Below are 19612 nucleotides of genomic sequence, written 5' to 3'. Positions count from 1 at the left end.
ATTAACATATTTTATTCCCCAACTTAAAAATTATTACTAACCTTAGTATTCTAATATTATTCATATGAAATGTAAATTAATATTGAATTTTAAATTAGTTTTTAGTAGTTGTGTGGCGTATTGATTTTTCGGGACTATATTATTATTGTGAAAATTTTTAATCCAAGCTTAAAATAAAGGGCAAACTATCTACCAATTTTATTTGTCGAAGATTAACAGTTCAAAATTACAGAAATGGTATATTGCATGCTGTTCACTACTTAAGAAAAGTCAACAAGCCTATTAGCTCTATAAATGATTTTGCTAATCTGTTAATAAATATTTCTAAATCCTAATAATTTGATAATTTCCTTTCAATGAAAAGCAATACATAGCATTCGAAATTCACCTCAGGCAGTGAATTTCTTAATCTATTTTTAATGATCCACAGCTTTGGAAATGTCCTTTCACTGTGCACTTGAGTGATTGATAGCGTGCAAACGACTTTATAAAGTTCATAAAGATTGTCATATGCTTTATCGTGAAGCTTGTTTGATGCTAAAGTCTTTAATATGCACACCTTACAACAGCTGCAACTTTTAGGGCCCATTAAGCTGTCATCAGTATTCCAAATGATATTAGTTTAGTTGTCATGCTGTTTCGCTCTAAATTTTGGCAATTGGAAAAAAATAATATTTTCTGCACAATTTTCAACAGTGCTTTCAAATATAGCAATGAAAATCGAATCAATTTCATTATTCAGTCAAACCGGTAATTTTAATATTGCTCTTCTATTAAAAACATGAGTGCAAAATCTATTTTAATTCTTGCTTTATAAAACTTTTTTTTGTAACAAAATGCTGTCCGTTTTCATGCTTTCACTAGTTTTTTTATTCAGTTTTTTTCTTCTTTTATTTTTCAAATAAATTTACTATTTTATTAATTTAACTATGTTTTTTTGATAAATTTTAAAAAATAAAATATTTTTCTCTGATAATTATACTATTCGCTTATTTATTATTATAGTGGTCTTTGACGAACTCAAGTTAAAGTTGGCTGAACTGATGGTTGGCTGAAAATTTTTAATTAAATATTTTATATTGCTTCCTCTTAATGATTTCCTGAACAAATTATTTTTAAACTTAATTTTGATAGACTTATAACATGAATTATTTTAAACACCCTGCATCGTTCTATTTATTATGCCACGCATCCCCCTAATTTGTCATCATTTTACCTGAAATTTGAATTTGAAACAGAAATGATTAATCTGTGACTAATACAAAAAAAGTGCACAAGCTATATAAAAATGGGCGCATTGTAAAAATTGTTCATCATTGCTTATTTTTAAATTTAAACTTAATTTTTCAGATAGAAAATTTCAAAGTATACTTAAAACTGAAACCTAAGCAACATGGAATATATATATATATATATATAATTACTTTAAGCTAAGTTTAAAAATATTTTTCAATATTAATTAAAAAATTGACTAACAATTGCATAGCAATTAATTGAAAAATTAATTTTGAATTTTAAGATGATATAAAAAAATTTTTTCTGTTTTATAAGATTTGGGAGAAATTTTAGGAGAAAAGCGTCAAAATTCCAGTTAATTTTTAATTAATTAAATTTTCAACAAAAAATAATTCGAAGATGTACATTTCCCATTTCGTACTGAGCCAAATTTGATTATTCTAAGTCAATGCACAGGTTCCCATGCTTTTCTGGATCATCATCCCTTTCTTAACAAGACGAAAACATGTCAATGTTCCCTCCTTTATAATGGTTAATTATACCAAACATTAAAATATTTTTACTTCTGGAACCGCCGATAACCAATTGAAGGTTCGACGCCAAATACAAAGTGATAAATCCATGGGTTATCCGTCGATGACCCATGGAAAGAGCGGTACTGTTGGGAACTAATGACCTAAGGGTGCGTCGTGTAGAGCTACAATGGACACACTCATCTTTATTGGCAGTTAAAATAATATTAATTAAACCAAATAAGTTATATAATTGTAATTTAAATTCGTTTTATACGTACCCAGAAAGAATAATCATCCTTGAATGCCATGATTTTAAAGCACGTTCTATTCTGGATAAGAATCTTAGTTCACATACCAATGCGTGTATGTGTAACTAATTCATTTCTTGGTCTTTTGTAATAATTAATTCTTTGAACTTAGGATATATGTTGTCGAATTTAAAGTCGAATGAGGTTAGATTAAATTGTCGAATTCATTTAATTTGATGTAATTAAATTAATACAAATGATAAGATATGCGACTCAGTTGAAGGTGACCGGTGTTTAATACTAATGTGGTGAATAGCATATTAGCCAGTTAACAACTCTTCTATTCGAACAGCTGTTTTGTTATAACTGTTAAGGACTGCTAACCAAAAGGTCCCAGGTTCTATCCTAGAGCATTCCGACAACGCTAAATTGGTGGCCTTGGACGCTGAACCTTCAACCTTCATAGAGCTGTTGTGGCGCCATCTACCCGCAACTAAAGTCGTCAGACTCACTTGACGCAGCAACCCAAAGTCGCCAGACACACTTGGCGCATCAGCACCCACAAAAACGCTCGCCATAACGCTTGGCGCTATTCAAACTGGGTACAGGCCCATTAAGACAACAGCTACTAATAATACATCCCCCTTCGACTTACTGGAGGGAGAGTACTGTGGTGAATAGCATATAAGCCAGTTAACAACTCATCTACTCGAACAGCTGTTTTGGTAAAATGGTTTAGTTACTGGACTGCTAACCACAAGGTTCCAGATTCTATCCTAGCACATCGTTACCACTTCACTAACAAAAGCAAACTATGAATAGGGAAACAAAAACACATTTCCCCCCAACTGTTTGCCATGAAAGAAAATTCAAAAATCTCTTCAATCATATCTAGGCCTTTTTGTCTTCTGGAGAACAGTGTAAACATAATAAAATAAATGTACCTAACTCATAAATCTAAGGAAAGGCTCTTTTTTTTTTTTTTCTAAATATGGTTTTGGTCATCAAAAGTATCCTTCTTCTGCCCACTTGTAAGAATTTTAGCAGCCAAAAAAAAGTTTTCTTTTACTTTAGAAAGGTCAGATAGCTTGTTTATTACTTTTATGTGCACCCCATCCTGGAGGGTCCATATTGCCTTACGTGCCGTCGAGCAAGCTAAAAACTAGACTAGTCTGCTACTGGCTGCGAATTGCATTTGGAGTACATATCCATTAAACACTAAGCATATATTATTATTTATACTAATATAATATACTCCATATTATTTAAAATATATTATCTGTGAAAAAAATTATTTCTATACGATATATTTTTTTTCTAATTTAAACATTAATTGAGAGCATAAAATTTCTGTATCAATTTTTTTTATAGTTGTTATATGATTCATGCTACCGTAAAGTACTTCTTCTAAAATAAATGTGTTCCATATCTTTGCCGTGATTTCAAGCAAGTCTCCATCACCCCAAATGTTAACCAAAGTATAAATTCAATCGCTAGTTATTTGAAATACTATTCATTTGATTTTTGGATCCATCGCATACAATTAATCTATTGCTGATATTCATCAATTCAATCATTTATTAGAACCACGAGCGCCGGAAAACTCAAGGTTCGAAACTAAAGATCTGTCATGTATGCAAGCTTGGCACTCGGTAAATTTTACCTGTCGCTGGTGTATGTTGCGGAACTTAGAGAGGAAGGCCGCCAGTCCAGATGTCGACCTCTTTATTTGGCTAGTACTCAAAATTCAAGATCCCTTCAAAATAGCTGTAGAGTTGCTTCCAAAATGGAACGTCAATACAACTAAGAAAACCTTACCATTTGTCAGACTTTTAAGATCCTGTTATTCTGGATAGGTATCTACTTATTCTTACTGACAGCTTTTCATTTCTGTTTGCACTAGAAATATTTTCTTTAAATCTCAATCAGTGATCAAAAAGTTGGTTTTCAAAATTGTAAAAGAATCTCGAATATTAAGAATATTGTTTTACTTTGAATTGAGGGCACTCAACTATTTTGTGAAATGAAAAGGTATATTTTATAGCAAACTCAGTATAGTACAGAACCCGCACGCTAATTGCATTTTATCAGAAAACAACCTTCCCCACATCATACAAAATTCTAAAGCAAAAACTTCAGAAAATTTAAAGTACAGTAAATATCCCAAACATCAGAATTATCTCCAAAAGGATAAAGAACATAAAGGGAGATATTTATTATAAATTTCAGTAACACATTAATAATACCCGAACTTTGAAAAAAAATTTAATCTTTCAAATAATTCTAAATGTAATAAATGCATCGAAACCAATCATTTAGACCTATTTTATTGCATTGTTCAAGATATTGAACCGTTCAATATAGTCTCCGGCACAAAATTGGATTAAGCTTTTTAATAACCTTCAAATTCAAGGAAGTCACGTGCAAAATCTTTGAAAATAGACAAAATCTTATATTTTTCTTCTTTTTTCTTTCTCTTTTACATTTATGGATATGAGAATAGGGGAATAAAAGTCTTTGAATCCCAAAATCCAAAAACCCCAGTTCTTTTCAATAAATCAATCAGAGAAGCGATATTATGCGAGCTGCTACTGTACGGTGAAAAAATAAACTTTTACAAACTTTTTTACAGCATTCAAGACAACAAATCAACGCCATCTTGGAAACAACGTTATAATGAAAAGGGTGAGTGTTATTTGATGAATCATTTTATTGTTTGTTGTGTAATAGATCATATGAAAATTTTCTTCCGATTTTCTAAATACCATGAAGAAAGTGAAACCATAAACATTTTATAAGAAAGCGAGTGATAATTATGTACTGAAATTTAATACTACTTTGATTGTTTTATCATACGAAATATAAAATTCTAACTACCCACTGTCATTTAATTTCAAATTATATTTAGAATTCTGTTATTTATTACCTCATTACTGTTATTTATTACCTCAAGCAGTAGGCCTTTTTAATCAAGTCTCTATGGTTATTTTTACAATGATTATGTCCTAATCATTGAACTCTTCATTAATGAAGTATTTCTAAAATAATTAATTTTATAAAAGTAACAATTTATTGAATGTCGAATCATAAAGTATATTTTCCTTAATAATAATGTATTTTTTAAGAAACATACACCAGCTTATATCTCAATCACAATTTTTGAGCTTTCTTTTTCACTGTTTAAAATTTTCATATCACCTGTAATTTAATGAAAATATTTTGAAACGTTTAGTAATTTTTTGATTATATTCTTCAGTTGGATTCATATACTTTTCAGTAAATTATTTTCCCACTTTAAAGTCTAAATTAAAATAGTTTTCTTCACATATCTAAGAATGGAGGAGAATGTGCGTGTTTGTGTGTTGGCACTCTGCAGAATGTAAAACAGAACTTTAATTCTATTATTATTTAATGCTATAATTACTTTCTTGAAAGAATCGTTGATGTCGTTTTATACATAAGAGACTTAAGTGATTCAAAATACAACCATTTTCTCGCCGGACCAGCTGGTCGTTCAACACCAGCTGCATGTATAAAAATGCAAAGGGCGTGCAGCGAAGAGTTCCAAAATATAGATCTGAAAGCAATATACAGTGGCTCCCAAAATTGAGTATACACCATACTCTTTCTTCTTTAATTTTATTCTTTTTGATCTTAACATTCCAATTTATGGCAAATATTTATAAGTACGACAAAATATACATTAACAAAACTATCAGGATAAAAAACAAAACGGTGGAATCAATAATATTTTTATTACAGTAAATTTTATGTCGAAGTTACAAATTCCAAAGTCAAAAAATTGAGTATACATCTAGCAAAATCTGTCAACAAAAAGAGAAAAAGATAAATTAATATTTTGTTGCATATCCTTTTGCATTTAGAACAGCTTGTAAACGGTGTGGCATTGAGTTGACAAGAGTTTGAGTTGTTTCGCCGGATATTTTCGACCATTTTTCTCGCAAAACTCTTTTTAAGTGTTCCTTGCCTCTAATATCGTGTTTTTAAACTGATTTTCCTAATTGTGCCCACAAATTTTCAATCACATTGAGATCTAGAGATTGAGGAGGGGTGTGCAATTGCATTTTACAATTATACAACACCCATAACTGAACTATTTTAGTTGTATGTTTCGGGTCATTAATTTGCTGAAACAGAATACTTGACCCTAAACCCACATTCTGGGCACTTTGTTTTAAATTTTTCTTCAATATATCCAAATATTGAATTTTGTCCATGATTCCATCAATGAAAACTAAATTTCCCACTCCTTCGCAGACATAGAGCCCCATACAAGAGGTGAACCACCTCCATGCTTGACTGAAGGATTGGTGATTTTAGGAAGAAGTTCAGAATTGGGCTTTCTCCAAACATAACATCAACCATCACTACCAAAAACATTGAACTTACTTTCGCCACTGATTATTACTTGATTCCAGAAGTCAGGAGGCTTTGAAATATGACTTTTAGCAAATGAAATTCTTTTCTCCCGATTTACTTTGGAAATGAATGGTTTTGTTCTGGCTACGCGACCATTATAATTTGTTTTTCGGATTACTCTTCGAATTGTTTATGCAGAAACACACTTTCTAATTGTTCTTGAAGTAGATGTAGCAATTTTTGTAGCATTCACCTTAGGATTGTTTGCTACCTCTCGAATAACTCTTCTCTTGGCCGTGGCACTGAGGATTTCTTTTCTTCCTCTTCCAAGTTTATTAGCAATTTGTCCATACATTTTATACTTCTGGATAAATTTTTGAACGCATCCGTGAGTGCGTTGAATTTCTCTTGCAATTTCTGGTAGAGATTTACCATCTTCAGACAATCGAATAAGAAGTTTCCAAAATTCAACATTTGTTTCATTTCTGGAGCTCATTATGATAACCAAAACGTTTGTTTTCCCTTGGAAATCAATGATTGCCAGTTAAAGTAACAAAACTATTTTACTTATTCATTTGAAAATAAATAATGGCAGTTAAGTCGCGTATTTTATAAGGTGCATACTCAATTTTGTGACTTTGGAATTTGTTACTTTGACATAAAAATTACTGTAATAAAAATATTATTGATTCCTCCGTTTTGTTTTTTAGCCTAATACTTTTGTTAATGTATATTTTGTCATCCTTATAAACATTAGCCACAAATAGGAATATGTTAAGATCAAAAAGAATAAAATCAAAGAAGAAAGAGTACAGTGTATACTCAATTTTGGGAGCCACTTTATGTATCGTTCACTGCATAATCATTGAATTTAGAAGTAATAATTTAGATTCCACTACATTTTAAGATGAAAATATTTATAGGCTTTCGTGTGATCTGAAAATTGCATCACGATAGAAAATTTGTTGAATATGCACGGTAAAAAATTTTTTCAAGACGTTCTAACGGGAAAATCAATGAACATAAAACTAACAAATTTAACACGCACTTATTAGTTATAAGTGCTAACTAACAAAGGGTTTTTCAAAATTTTAAAAAGATTTTCAATTAAAAATTCACTAAAATTTTAGCATTTTTCCTTAATAACTTCAGAGCATATTCTTACATAAAAACCACTTTTATATCTCGTTAAAATTCGAAAATTTAGCCTCTTGGAAAACTTTATTTCCATGCAATTTTTTTCTCTAATTTTAATAAATATTTTAAAATATGTTTTACAATAATATTTTTCAATATTTTTATTTACTAAATTTATATTCACTCCCCTTGACGTTATTAAATGTATTTTTTTTATGTCTGTGTGTGCACATTATTGTTACTGTGTCAATAGTTAAAATGAAATAAAGATAGACAAATGAATGCTAAAACATTATCATGTTACAATGTTTCGGATTGGAGGTGCGAATCCGCTTTGAGTTTTTCGATAAAATGCATCGTTTTACATTGCAAACTTGTTTCCTCTCTCGACTCTTCATTGAGATTATTTGACTAAGCATTTGTTGGGGACTCCCTCCTTACAGCTCGATTGCGTATTATGTTCTTTCTTGTTAAGAGAAAACTCTAGTGTGAAGCGCAAAGCTCTAAAGTGAATACCCACAGTCACTTATTCCTTAGACAATGTAATATGTATGACACTGTAATATGTATTAATGAACGGTCTGTAACAAAAGTATCAGGGCACTTTCTATATTTCGTAACTACAAGGGGTGTTCAAATGAAAAAGTACGAAACGACACTATGGTTAGAAGTGAAGACTTTATTCAAATTATACACCATAGTCCTGAGCACAACGATCCCATTGATGAAAGAGCCGAAGGATTCCTTGTTCCCTAAATTTTTGTGGCCGTGACTTTTCAAATTCAGTCCGAATCATTCTATCGATTTCACAATTTTTTTATTTCAAATTAAATCTTATAACTCTTAGATAGTCTTCAAGGGTCACTTATCACCTGCCAATCTCCATTTTCAAGAGATTCAGCAAAATAAATTTTGATAAAAATCCCAGCCTCAAGAGCGGAATTGATTTCACAAATTTACTTGCCCATTTTTTATGCATAGTTTACTTATGAAAATACTCTGTTATTATTGTTCGTTTTATTTAAAATACGCTTTCTTTTGTTATGTTAATATTTCTTTAGTACATTAAAGTTGAATGATGTGTCTAACATTTAATTTGAGGAATTCTGTTTTATTATATTAACATATGTAAAAAAAAAAGACCTTTAAATACTTTCCAAACTACATTAAGGAATATTTGTGTTCCAATGAATTGATGTAAAAGTTTAATTATAATATTAATAAATTTTCATACGTTTCTAAAGCCCTATTCCATTGGCAGCAAAATCTTATTTTCGAGATATTCACTAATCCTCACAAATGCGAAAAGTTATTTACTAAATTCCTTATGACCATTAAGTAAATGAAATTAATGGAATTATAAAAATCGTCTATCAAATCTGCAACAAGATTAGAAAGTCGTCAATGGAATTTTCTCAACTGAAAAGCTATAAGAAATGAAAATAACTGGTAAATAAACGAAAGGCATCCAATAAAATGAGTTCAATATTTTAATATTATAGATACAAATTAAGTTATATTACCATTGGATTTGCGAAATTTTATTCTATTATATGTTAGCATAATCAAAATAGCTGACAAATAACTTTTCAAAATTACTTCAAAAACTATTTGTGTTCCAATAAATTGATAAGATGTAGTCACTGATGAATTTTTTTTAAACACCATTCCTTTGATAGCAAAATCTTATTTTGGAGTTATTCGTTAATACCATCAAATGGGAGAAGTTGGATATAATTAAATCAATGCTTTGGGAGCATTAAAGCAATGAAATTATTAAGATCACACGAAATAACTATATAACTTCCTAAATTTTCTCACTTAAACTAAAAATTATTATATTTATTCTTGTTAATTTTAGCTATTTTTCATAAATTATTTTTGAAGTGAAGTGGGATTCAGTGAGTTAGCAAAGAATTGTTGCTATGCAAAAACGGTAAACATGTGCATGGTGAAAATGAAATGTTAAACTCAGCAAAATGGAAAACAAAGGTAGATTCCTTATAATCTAAGTTAACATTTTATGCTTCCTTTCGGTTTTTAGGCAAAATCCATGAAATATTGCAGTGAAGCAACCATAGATAATGTTTTTATAAATTTGTTACAATCCAGTAGCTACTGAAAATTAACTATTTTACAAGATCTGTATCGCTACATTTAAATAAATAAATAAATAAAACCAAATGCATTCGAAAGAATTAAAACACGTATAGCTTCTAAATATTCTGAGGCTAACTATTTATATATAGTTACCAATAAATAATTATTTTCCTTTATTTTTATTTTTTAGTATATGACGTATACAAAGAGACAGACAGCATTGTAATTGTCAAAAAAAATTCGACCTCTTGATTTTGACAAATCGCCATATTTCAGACCTGCCAGAGTCCGAAAAGCAAACTTTTGGAATTATTTCTGTCTACCTGTAAATACGATTATTCAAGAATTCTTCCAGCTAGACGGATGAAATTTCGTATATGGAACCAAAACCGAATTTGTAAATTTGTATTAAATTTTGAGCAAAATAGATTTGGAATCTGTACAATTGTCTGAATATAAGTTAACAAACGAAGGAAGCTAGATGGATCTGAAATTGCAGAAGGGTTAACCGTTCATCGCTTTGTACTTTTACAAGCATGTAAACGGATAGTCCTAAAACGTAATGACTTAAATATAAGAAATTTGCTATGTGACTTTGTGACTACAACTGTAGTTCCATGTCCCATTTTTTTCACTGGTCAGAATGAAGGCGCCCAAATTGCGGCTTTCCATTCCTTGTGTTTTAATTGCATTTTACCGATAAATTGACAAACATCGCATTCTTAGACTCTATCATAACTATTATTTACCAAAAGCATACTGCTAATAATACGCATGCACGTTTATTAGAGATTATGCGAGAAAGATTCAGAAGAATTAACTTTGGCTAATTAAATAATTTTCTTCAATCTATTAAATTTTAATTTATGTAATTAAAAAAAAATTAAAATTAAGATCTGAAAGTAAGCTTAGAAATATTCTTTATATTTATTACTCGAATGTGGCAATACAAATCGTGTAAAAAAAAAATAGAAGCTAGGAGATGAAAATTTTTCCCCCCTGCTAATTTCAAAAAAATTGCAGCTATCGAAAACACTTTACTACAAAAGTTTTTCATCTTAATGAGAGCCCAATTCGCCTAATACGATTTATTTTTCTATCTTCAACCGTGAAGAAATTTTGGAGAAATGTAAATTTCAACTCCAGCCATTTCCACCTTCTTTGAGATAGATGGTCTACCGACGAACTCATCCAACATTTTTATTCCCCTTGCACCATTACCCATTGGGATTAAAATCCAATCAAACTTACTTAAGTAATTGTGTTAACAAAATAACATGGACAAGCATTATACACACGCACACACATAAGCACACACACACTTATGGGGTGATTGGTAAAGACCTTTAAATACAAAACGGCGTCTCGTAAAACAGTTCTATAGTAAAATGATTATGCTGTATTGTGGCAGTTACAGTATCCCCAGCTAACTATAACTAACTAAACTATATAAAAAAACTATAAAAAACATAACTATAACCATAACTAAAAAATACACGATATCGATCAAAAAGTCCATTTAGAAAGATGTACGCTATACCATAATAAAAACAAAGGGAAAAAAAATCATGGAGTTATTCACAAAATTGTTGGATATGTCTGCGATTAAAGTTGTGAACTTTCCACGACTTGAAAAAGGGTTCGTCCTAAAATTGAAATATATATAAACTTTGGAACGTAGGGTGGTGTTGACTTCTAGGAACCACGATCAATGAAGATTGACAGAAATTTTCCTTTATGTAATTTTCATATAAGAAACATACTTAAACTTGAAAGGTTGGGATTCACGGATTTTATTGACGATACAAATTGGAATTGCTTTTCCTCGAAGCTTTAAAAAAAACTATTTAAGAAAAAAAATAAAAAAGTTGTCTTTTTATAATAATATCTAAAGTTATTGTGAAATCATTAAATTATTTTATCAAAATGCATCAAAGTAATGCAGAGTGGAAATTTTAAAGAGTGTCAAAATATTATTATCCATGACATTTAAAAATGTTCCGTTCATAATCAGAAAGAAAGAGCACTTTTCACAGCTGGCTGTAAGAGGTATTCTTAAGTAAATATTTCACATGAAATTTGGATATAGAACTCTTCCGATTTAACCTTATTATTATTGCTATTTATTGATAAAAAACGATTATTCAATAAAATAAAGCGTATATTCTAAATTATTTTAAATGCATTGTTTAGTCAACGAAAGATATTGTTAGAAAATATGATTAAAAATATATTTTTTTAAATTTATTAAAATTAGGGAGAAAACTGAATAGATATAAATTGGCATCACTGAAAAGCTTATTATTGTTGGTCTTTAAATTTAAAATGGTCAGAAATAGTTTTTGTGTAATAATTTGCTTCGGAGTTATTGAAAACGTTAAAATGTGTGTAAACTTTAAATAAAAATTTTGAAAATCCCTTTCTTAGTAAGCATTTAATTCCTAAGTACTAATTACGAGCCAAATTTGATACCTCTAGACCCAATAATCTGCTCTATCGAGCGTATCAATTTTTTTTTCTTTATATAAATATATAGCAATTTGCAGATTTATGCTTACATATAAACAGTATCTAGTTAAAATTGCATTTTTTAAAACCTACTAACATTTTCAAAGCAGTTAGTTTTATCAAGAAATTCGACTTTCTAATATTGATATTTGGCTCAGCGAAAAACAAGATTATTTTTCTATTATACAGAAAACTGAAACCTTGCGCCACTCAGTTTGCTTCCGATATAGTAAAAGTTTAAATATTAACTCGAATAGTTTAGAAAATGTTTAGTTCAAACATTGTGAAAGAAAACCGCTTTAACTTTCAATCTTCCATACATACTTACATATTTCCCAAAACTTCTAACTTTTTAATTTATCCAAGACCAAGAATTTTCTGAAAAGTATATTATCAAATTCATGAAAAAGAATACAAACCCTTTCTTTTTTTTTAACCAATCTATAAAATTTGATGAGCAGATTTTTTTAACTTCAATCATAATTTACATTATGATTTATAGGAACAAAATATTGAAGAGGTAAGCTATCGATTCAGATAATCTCAAATTCAATTCAAAAACTCGCAGTTCAATAAAAACTAAACGGGCAGCGATAAAAATACACCGTTTGTTGCAATATGCTTGGGACAACAGTAAATTTTCAGGCAGACAAACTTGCGAAATTAATTACAATTTTCAACAACAGATGGCGCTGCAGTCTAGAAAAATCTGAACTATGATATTTTCCAAATATTCACCACGCGCAGCAATAACATGGCGTAGTCTCAGAATGAAATGAGCAGAAACCCGTGTAAACTAGGGATTGCAATACCGGACCAAAATTTCAATACCGGTATTCGGTATTTTTTAAATCTTGATACCGGTTTTAATACCGGTATTCGGTATTTTTTAAATCTTGATACCGGTTTTAATACCGGTATTAGAAATTTTAGAAAAATAAAGAAAACACAGGTATTTCTTTGTTTTATTTGCCAGTTTTGTTAGAGAGTGTAAATATCACAAAAAATAATTTGTAACTTATAAATTATAACAGTATGTAATCACAAAAAGTAAAGGAATATCTTATTTATTTAAATCACAAAAAAAGTGTAAATATCACTATTCAGTCTGTGGTGCTATTACAAATTTTTGAAATGTGATCTTAAAAAAAAACATAATGTATCAATTGTACTGCCATTAAGCTTGAAAAGTAATTTTGTGTAAAAAGTTCTTTCGTCATCTACGCTAGATGGTGGTACTGTTAGCAATGCGCAATATACCTTTTCGAAAGATTTACCTCTAATTTCCTCATCTTCAAATAAATCGGTTTCTCATCGGATGTTTTTGGATATAGCTGATTCCTGTATTGTATTTTGGCTTGTTGAAATTTTTTTTTATTTATTCTAATTTTTGTTCAAGAGACAATTCCTATTCACTATCAACATTAGTGTCATCATAATCTTCGATAATTGTACCGATTCTTCTGAATGCGGATAGGATTGTGGGTAAAAAATTTTAAGAAAATTTACTCTAAACTTAATCAGATTTGAACTGGTTATTTTCTTTTCTTCTTTTTCATTTTAATTTTTAAAATCATTATAATTAAGTAAATACAATAAGACATTTTCTATTTCGGTATGCCTGTCTTCTGTGCGATTTTTCAATGTAATATATAATTCTTCAGATAGTGATGTGTGCTATTCTTTCAGTGACTGCAACATGAAATTTATTATTGCATTAGCTGTTATTAGAATCTCTCCGACTTAATGCCTCAATAGTCAGTTTTATTGGAAGTAGAGCTGATATAGTTCTGGATATTAAGTCGAATTCACAATCTGAAAAAAATAATTTGCAGGTTTAAGTCGATTATTGCTTTTTGGATTGTATTTCGCAGTTTCAAAAATCGTTCCATCATTAGGAGTAAACTGTTCCAACGTGTTTTAGAATCTAATATTAACATATATTCTGATTTATTTTCAGTTAGTATATATTTTAGTAATATATGCTTTTTTATAGGGGAACGTTTAAATATCTTAACAATTTTTCGAACTTTATAAATTATAGGAAGCATTCTTGATAGATTAATATTTCCTTGTTATTAGCAATATCTTTTTTAACAATTACATTGTCATTATCTTTATTGCCAATATCACTCTCACTTTTACTCTCTTCAAAGTTGGAATCCGAAGTTTCTATATCCACAGTATTTGCCTTCTTCTGTTCTTTATTTTTTTGGTATAATACATCTATTACTCCTAATTGAATTCCATGTGCATAGCACAACTGCTGATTTGCACCAATCAACTTTCCAACTTTTTCATAATTGTTGCTCCATTAGTCATTATGGATACAATATTTTCTTTCAGGGATAATCCATGTTTCACTAATTTAGATTTAAGCAATTAATTAAGCCATTAATTAAGTAATTAATTTCGCCCATTAAGGAATCATAAAAACAAAAATGTATACTATTTTGCTATGTTCACGATCCTTGAACATATAGCGGAGACCATTTTAAAAATTTCTAGTAAACACCGAAAAACCGGTATTTAAACTCGTGAATACCGGTATTACAAAATTGTACAAATGGCTCAAAATACCGGTATTCGGTATCCTGGTATTGCAATCCCTAGTGTAAACGTCTCAGGCGGGATGGCTTCACATGTAGAACAGACATATTGCTTCAGTTGTTCAATTGTTTATGGATTGTGGCGGTTCACCTGATCTTTCAAGTGTCTCCACAGAAAGAAGTCGCAGGGGTTCATGTCTAGCGATTTCAAAAATTTTCAAACAGATCCTTTATTGTATCGCTTTTCGGCTCTTTGGTTACATTAAACTTTCGTTGAAAACTTCGTCTTGTTGCAACAACACTGTGTTCTACGCGGTGGAATTCCAACACCAGAAAAATCCTTTCTTCTGAGGAATAAACCATTTTTTTCACAACAAACTTGCAATCTGTGAACAGTACACGCTTAAAGAAGAAAGACGGCTTACAGAATGGCGAACTCAGACTGAGTTTTCTTCTATATTTTTCAAATCGCCTGCAGCGCCATCTGTTGTAAATTGTAACTAATTTCGAAAGTTTGTTTGCCTGAAAATTTACTGTTGTCCCAAGCATATTGCAACAAACGGTAAATATCTATCGCTGCCCGTTTAGTTTTTATTGATTTTTGAAATATACCGGTCATTTTTGAAACACCCGGTATATTGATAATTCCTACTTTAAATTAAAGATAGACTTTCGAATAATGATCTCAATAATTTTTTTTTTTTGAGACAACCTAATTAAAAATTTGAAGGCAGGTTTCAATTTATAAAGTTTTTCCGAAAATAAAATGACTAATTTTTAATTTTTTTTTTCAAAATTCATTAATTACTAGAACAGGAAAACACATTTCTTTAAAATAAAAATTATTTGCCCTATTTAATGGTGAAAAGATCCCCCCCTTTATTGTCATGAGAAACTTGAGTGAGGGCAAATAAGTGCAAAAGATCATAAAAACAGCACAAAATATTAATTAAAAAGTTCTATAATAAATTTAAAATTTGGAGCTTTGGTGGTGCATTGAGTTACTATTACGACTGCCTGTGTACCGAATCTCATTGTTGTTAATGAAATAGATCTGTATGGATACCAGAGGCACACATAGAAGTTTATAAATATAATCTCATGCTTATTTCAAAACATCATTTCCTTTTTTTCAAATTCTACAAAATAGAATTCAATGTATTGAAGAAAAATGTTCGTCGTACCTTGAGAAATAATGTCATATATATATATCCGCTCAACCAATCGAACCAAAACTTCAGACATGGTTGTTTGAAGGTATGCGCTGGAGATTGTGATGATTTTAAACAACGCAGAGTTCACGGTTACAGTGAGAGAATTTTGAAATTTTCGAATGGCAACACCCACTTTTTCCTTGCGCAAATTGATCAGCGTATTGAAAAACCACAAATGGCGTTGGAACAATTAGCATGTGACGAAAATTGCAGGCGTAAAGCATTTGCAAAGAAAAGCATTATAAAGGACTAATGACAACACAGAGAGGAAAGAGAAAAAAAGCTTTTATTGGAATGGAAAGTTATAATTACAGGTTTTCAACGTGTTCACCTTCGCAGGCGACAACGAATTGCATTCGGGAGATTGTGGACAACAATGCCGAACGTAACATGAAAGAAGGAATCTGCATAACTTCACGTGTTATGACATTTTGCAATTCTGACACATCACGTGGACACCTTAGATTCAAATAAACCCAGAACCAGAAATCCATAGGAGTGGGTCGAAAGATCGCAGTGGCCACGAAACTGCAAATTTACGAGAGATGACCCTATCACCAAAGTGTTGTTGCAGCACTGGTCGACGTGTGGAGGAGCCCCATCTTGCATTCAGACAATGTCGCTAATGACATTTCGTTGCTGCAATTCAGGAACAACGTAATTCTGCAACATTGATTTATGCCAAGCACTTGTGACAGAGCACGATTTCAAACTTGTGGTAGTGACCTCTTCGAAGAAGTACGGACCGAGAACAGATGTGCTAGCGATGCCGCACCACACAGTCACTTTGGCTTCGTGTAAAGGCACTGGTGCCACATTGTGAGAGTTTTTGTCAGCCCAGTCAACACAGTTATTGGTGTTAACGTTTCCAGTTAAAGGGAAGTGTGTCTCATCCGTCCATATTATCCGCAGCTGCCATCTGTCATCTTCATCATATCTGATGAGGAAAAAAATTTGCGAAATCCACACGCAGTTCCTCATCTCCAGACTGCAATATCTGGATGGGCTGAAACCGATAAGGAAACATCCGCAGAACAGAACGCAGAAGCCTGAGAACTGTGTTTTTCGGTAAATCCAAATTGCGAGCAGCACTTCTTGCAGTATGCGATGGGCCTGCAGTAATCGTGTTATGCACTTCCGCACCAACTTCAACTGGAACAGATGGTCACCCAAATAGAGGTCGATGGCAAGTGCATACAGTTTCTTCAAATTTTCTTACCAAATCATGCACACTTCTTACGGAACGTGGGCCTCGTCTTAGCTTGTGATTTCGCCGATAAATTTGCACTGCTTCGGCAGCATTTTCCCAGTTCCGATAAAACAGCGTTATCAATTCACCTTTTCTTTCTGAGCGTCATCTTGTTGTCACAATCGAAATCTGACTGAAGAAACACTCTTCCCACACTTCTTTGCACGTGATGTTCTGCGATTGGTGCTTCTAATATCTAATCCTGTGAATTATGCAAAGTGCGTCAAAGCTCCTCCTCTCTGTGTTGTCATTAGTCCTTCACAATGCTCTTCTTTGCAAATGCTTTACGCTGACAATTTTCGTCATACGCTAATCATTCCAACGCCATTTGGGGTTTTTCAATACGCTGATCTATTTGCACAAGGAAAAAGTGGATGTTGCCATTCGAAAATTTGGAAATTCTCTCACTGTAACCGTAACCGTGAGCTCTGCGTTGTTTAGAATCATCACAATCTCCAGCTCATACCTTCAAACAACCATGTCTGAAATTCTGGTTCGACTGGTTGAGCGGATAGGCCGCTAGGGTTTCATATATAGGGGAAGTTTTTTTTTTGACCACCCTGTGTATATATATATATTATAATATAAGCGACGTGAAAACTAATAAAACTGAAGATTATATTCAAGAGCTTTCTTTTAACTTTTTCAACCATATCAATAGCCTAATTATCAGTGTCAAACATTCTTCGCTCACAAAAAGGGAACACATGGTTATCCTAACTTCTCCTTTCCCTTTAAATCTCCCTTATTTGAGATAGTTTGAGTCAAATTCTTTTCCTTCTCCAGACTTTATCTCAAGAGTTTTCTGTAGCCAGATTTAAAATGCGCCTCAGCTTAGTTTCCGACATTCTTCTCCAATCACTCAGATAGAAAAGCATTGCATTCTTTCAGTAACATTCTGATATTATTTCTGTATAATAGATGATATAAAAATATTTATACTAAGAATGCGTTTTGTTGTTGCAAGCCAGATTGATTAAGCCTAACACATTACTATGGCATTTCATACCTTCTTTAATCTTCTATTGTTCCTTCACCCACACAATTTGGTAGTTCTAGGTCAAACAGTTTGACCTATAAAGTGGCAATACACATCTTTATTCTTATACGAGATAAACGCACATTCACAAATCGTATTGAGATATGAAAACACCTTCATTTTAACTAATTAACTGAAAATAAATCATTGGCATAGTGTCAAGTGAAAAATGTATTTAAATGTGAAACTAATTTGACCCGTTTGTTTTAAAAGGAGTCTCATGACAAGGGTTCCGAAATCTCTAAATCTGCTTATGGATTCTATCCTTTTTATTCATGTACGAGCTCTCTTCCTGTACTAAATGATGAAAAATTCTCTTAAAAGTAATTGAATATCATCATATTTCTCACTTTTGTTGATATAATTTCTGAAATTCTCTATTAAGATAAATCGTGTAGTGTGTAAGGAGTTTAGGTATAGTATAGTATTAGGTATTTCCAGTTTATAGCTGTAACCGATTCGGTCCAAGAGTTATTTAAGCTGAAACGGACTTTCCATCCTGCATATGGTGGATGAAAACATGTTGTATTCTGCCACTGATGCATTAAAACTCAGTATTATTTTGTTTCTTTAAATCAAAAGCTTTTATAAATAAAAATATTTTCAATGCATAGCCAAATTTACTTACTTTTAAAAAAAAATCGAACTGACCTCATACGATGTTCTATACAAAATTTTAAAGAAGTTGTAACAGTGAATTATTCAATACACATATTGAACATTGATAATATTATCAACTTTCATGTTTTATTTTTCCCGTAAGAAAATAAAAATTATTTTCCAAGAAACAAAGCACAGTTAATCGTTAATTCCTTATTAAACTGTTATGCACTAGTTGCCTTTGATTCTAAAGAAAAATAAGTTGGTAATTTATCAATTAGTACTGGTTAGTTACAATATTAGTGTTGCATCTTTAACAATAGAATTCTTAAAACTATTTAAATTTCACTTTTTGAATTAAATTCAGTAATAAATTCTTAAGTGGATATACAAATGGCCATTACTATCAAACTATCTTGTGTAGCATTAAAAACAAGAAAATCATGAAGAGAGCTGAAGACTGGAAACGAAAAGATCAGTACGAGTCAAATTACAAAGTCTATATAAATATTCTACTTACATTTATCTAATAAGATTCATTGTTTACTATGTAATGTGACTATTTCATGATCTATTGGATGCAATAACACACTGATAACTATTAATCATGGCACTTACTTTCTCCAGATCATTAAACTCACAAATGAGATATACTCATGTGTTATTCAATTACTTAAAATGTGCTGGATATTTACACTACTATAATTTTTTTTTGTCAAGTACTACATCTTTCCTTCCCAGTCTAGTTAACCTTAATGTAAAAAAAAAAGCAATAAATAAATGACATAACACAGTTTGAAAAATTAAAGATTTTATTTAGCATTTAATTTAAATGTA

The sequence above is a fragment of the Argiope bruennichi genome, chromosome 10 (genome assembly GCF_947563725.1).
Source record: "Argiope bruennichi chromosome 10, qqArgBrue1.1, whole genome shotgun sequence".
Lineage (NCBI taxonomy): Eukaryota > Metazoa > Arthropoda > Arachnida > Araneae > Araneidae > Argiope > Argiope bruennichi.
Note: the sequence above shows the minus strand (reverse complement) of the source record.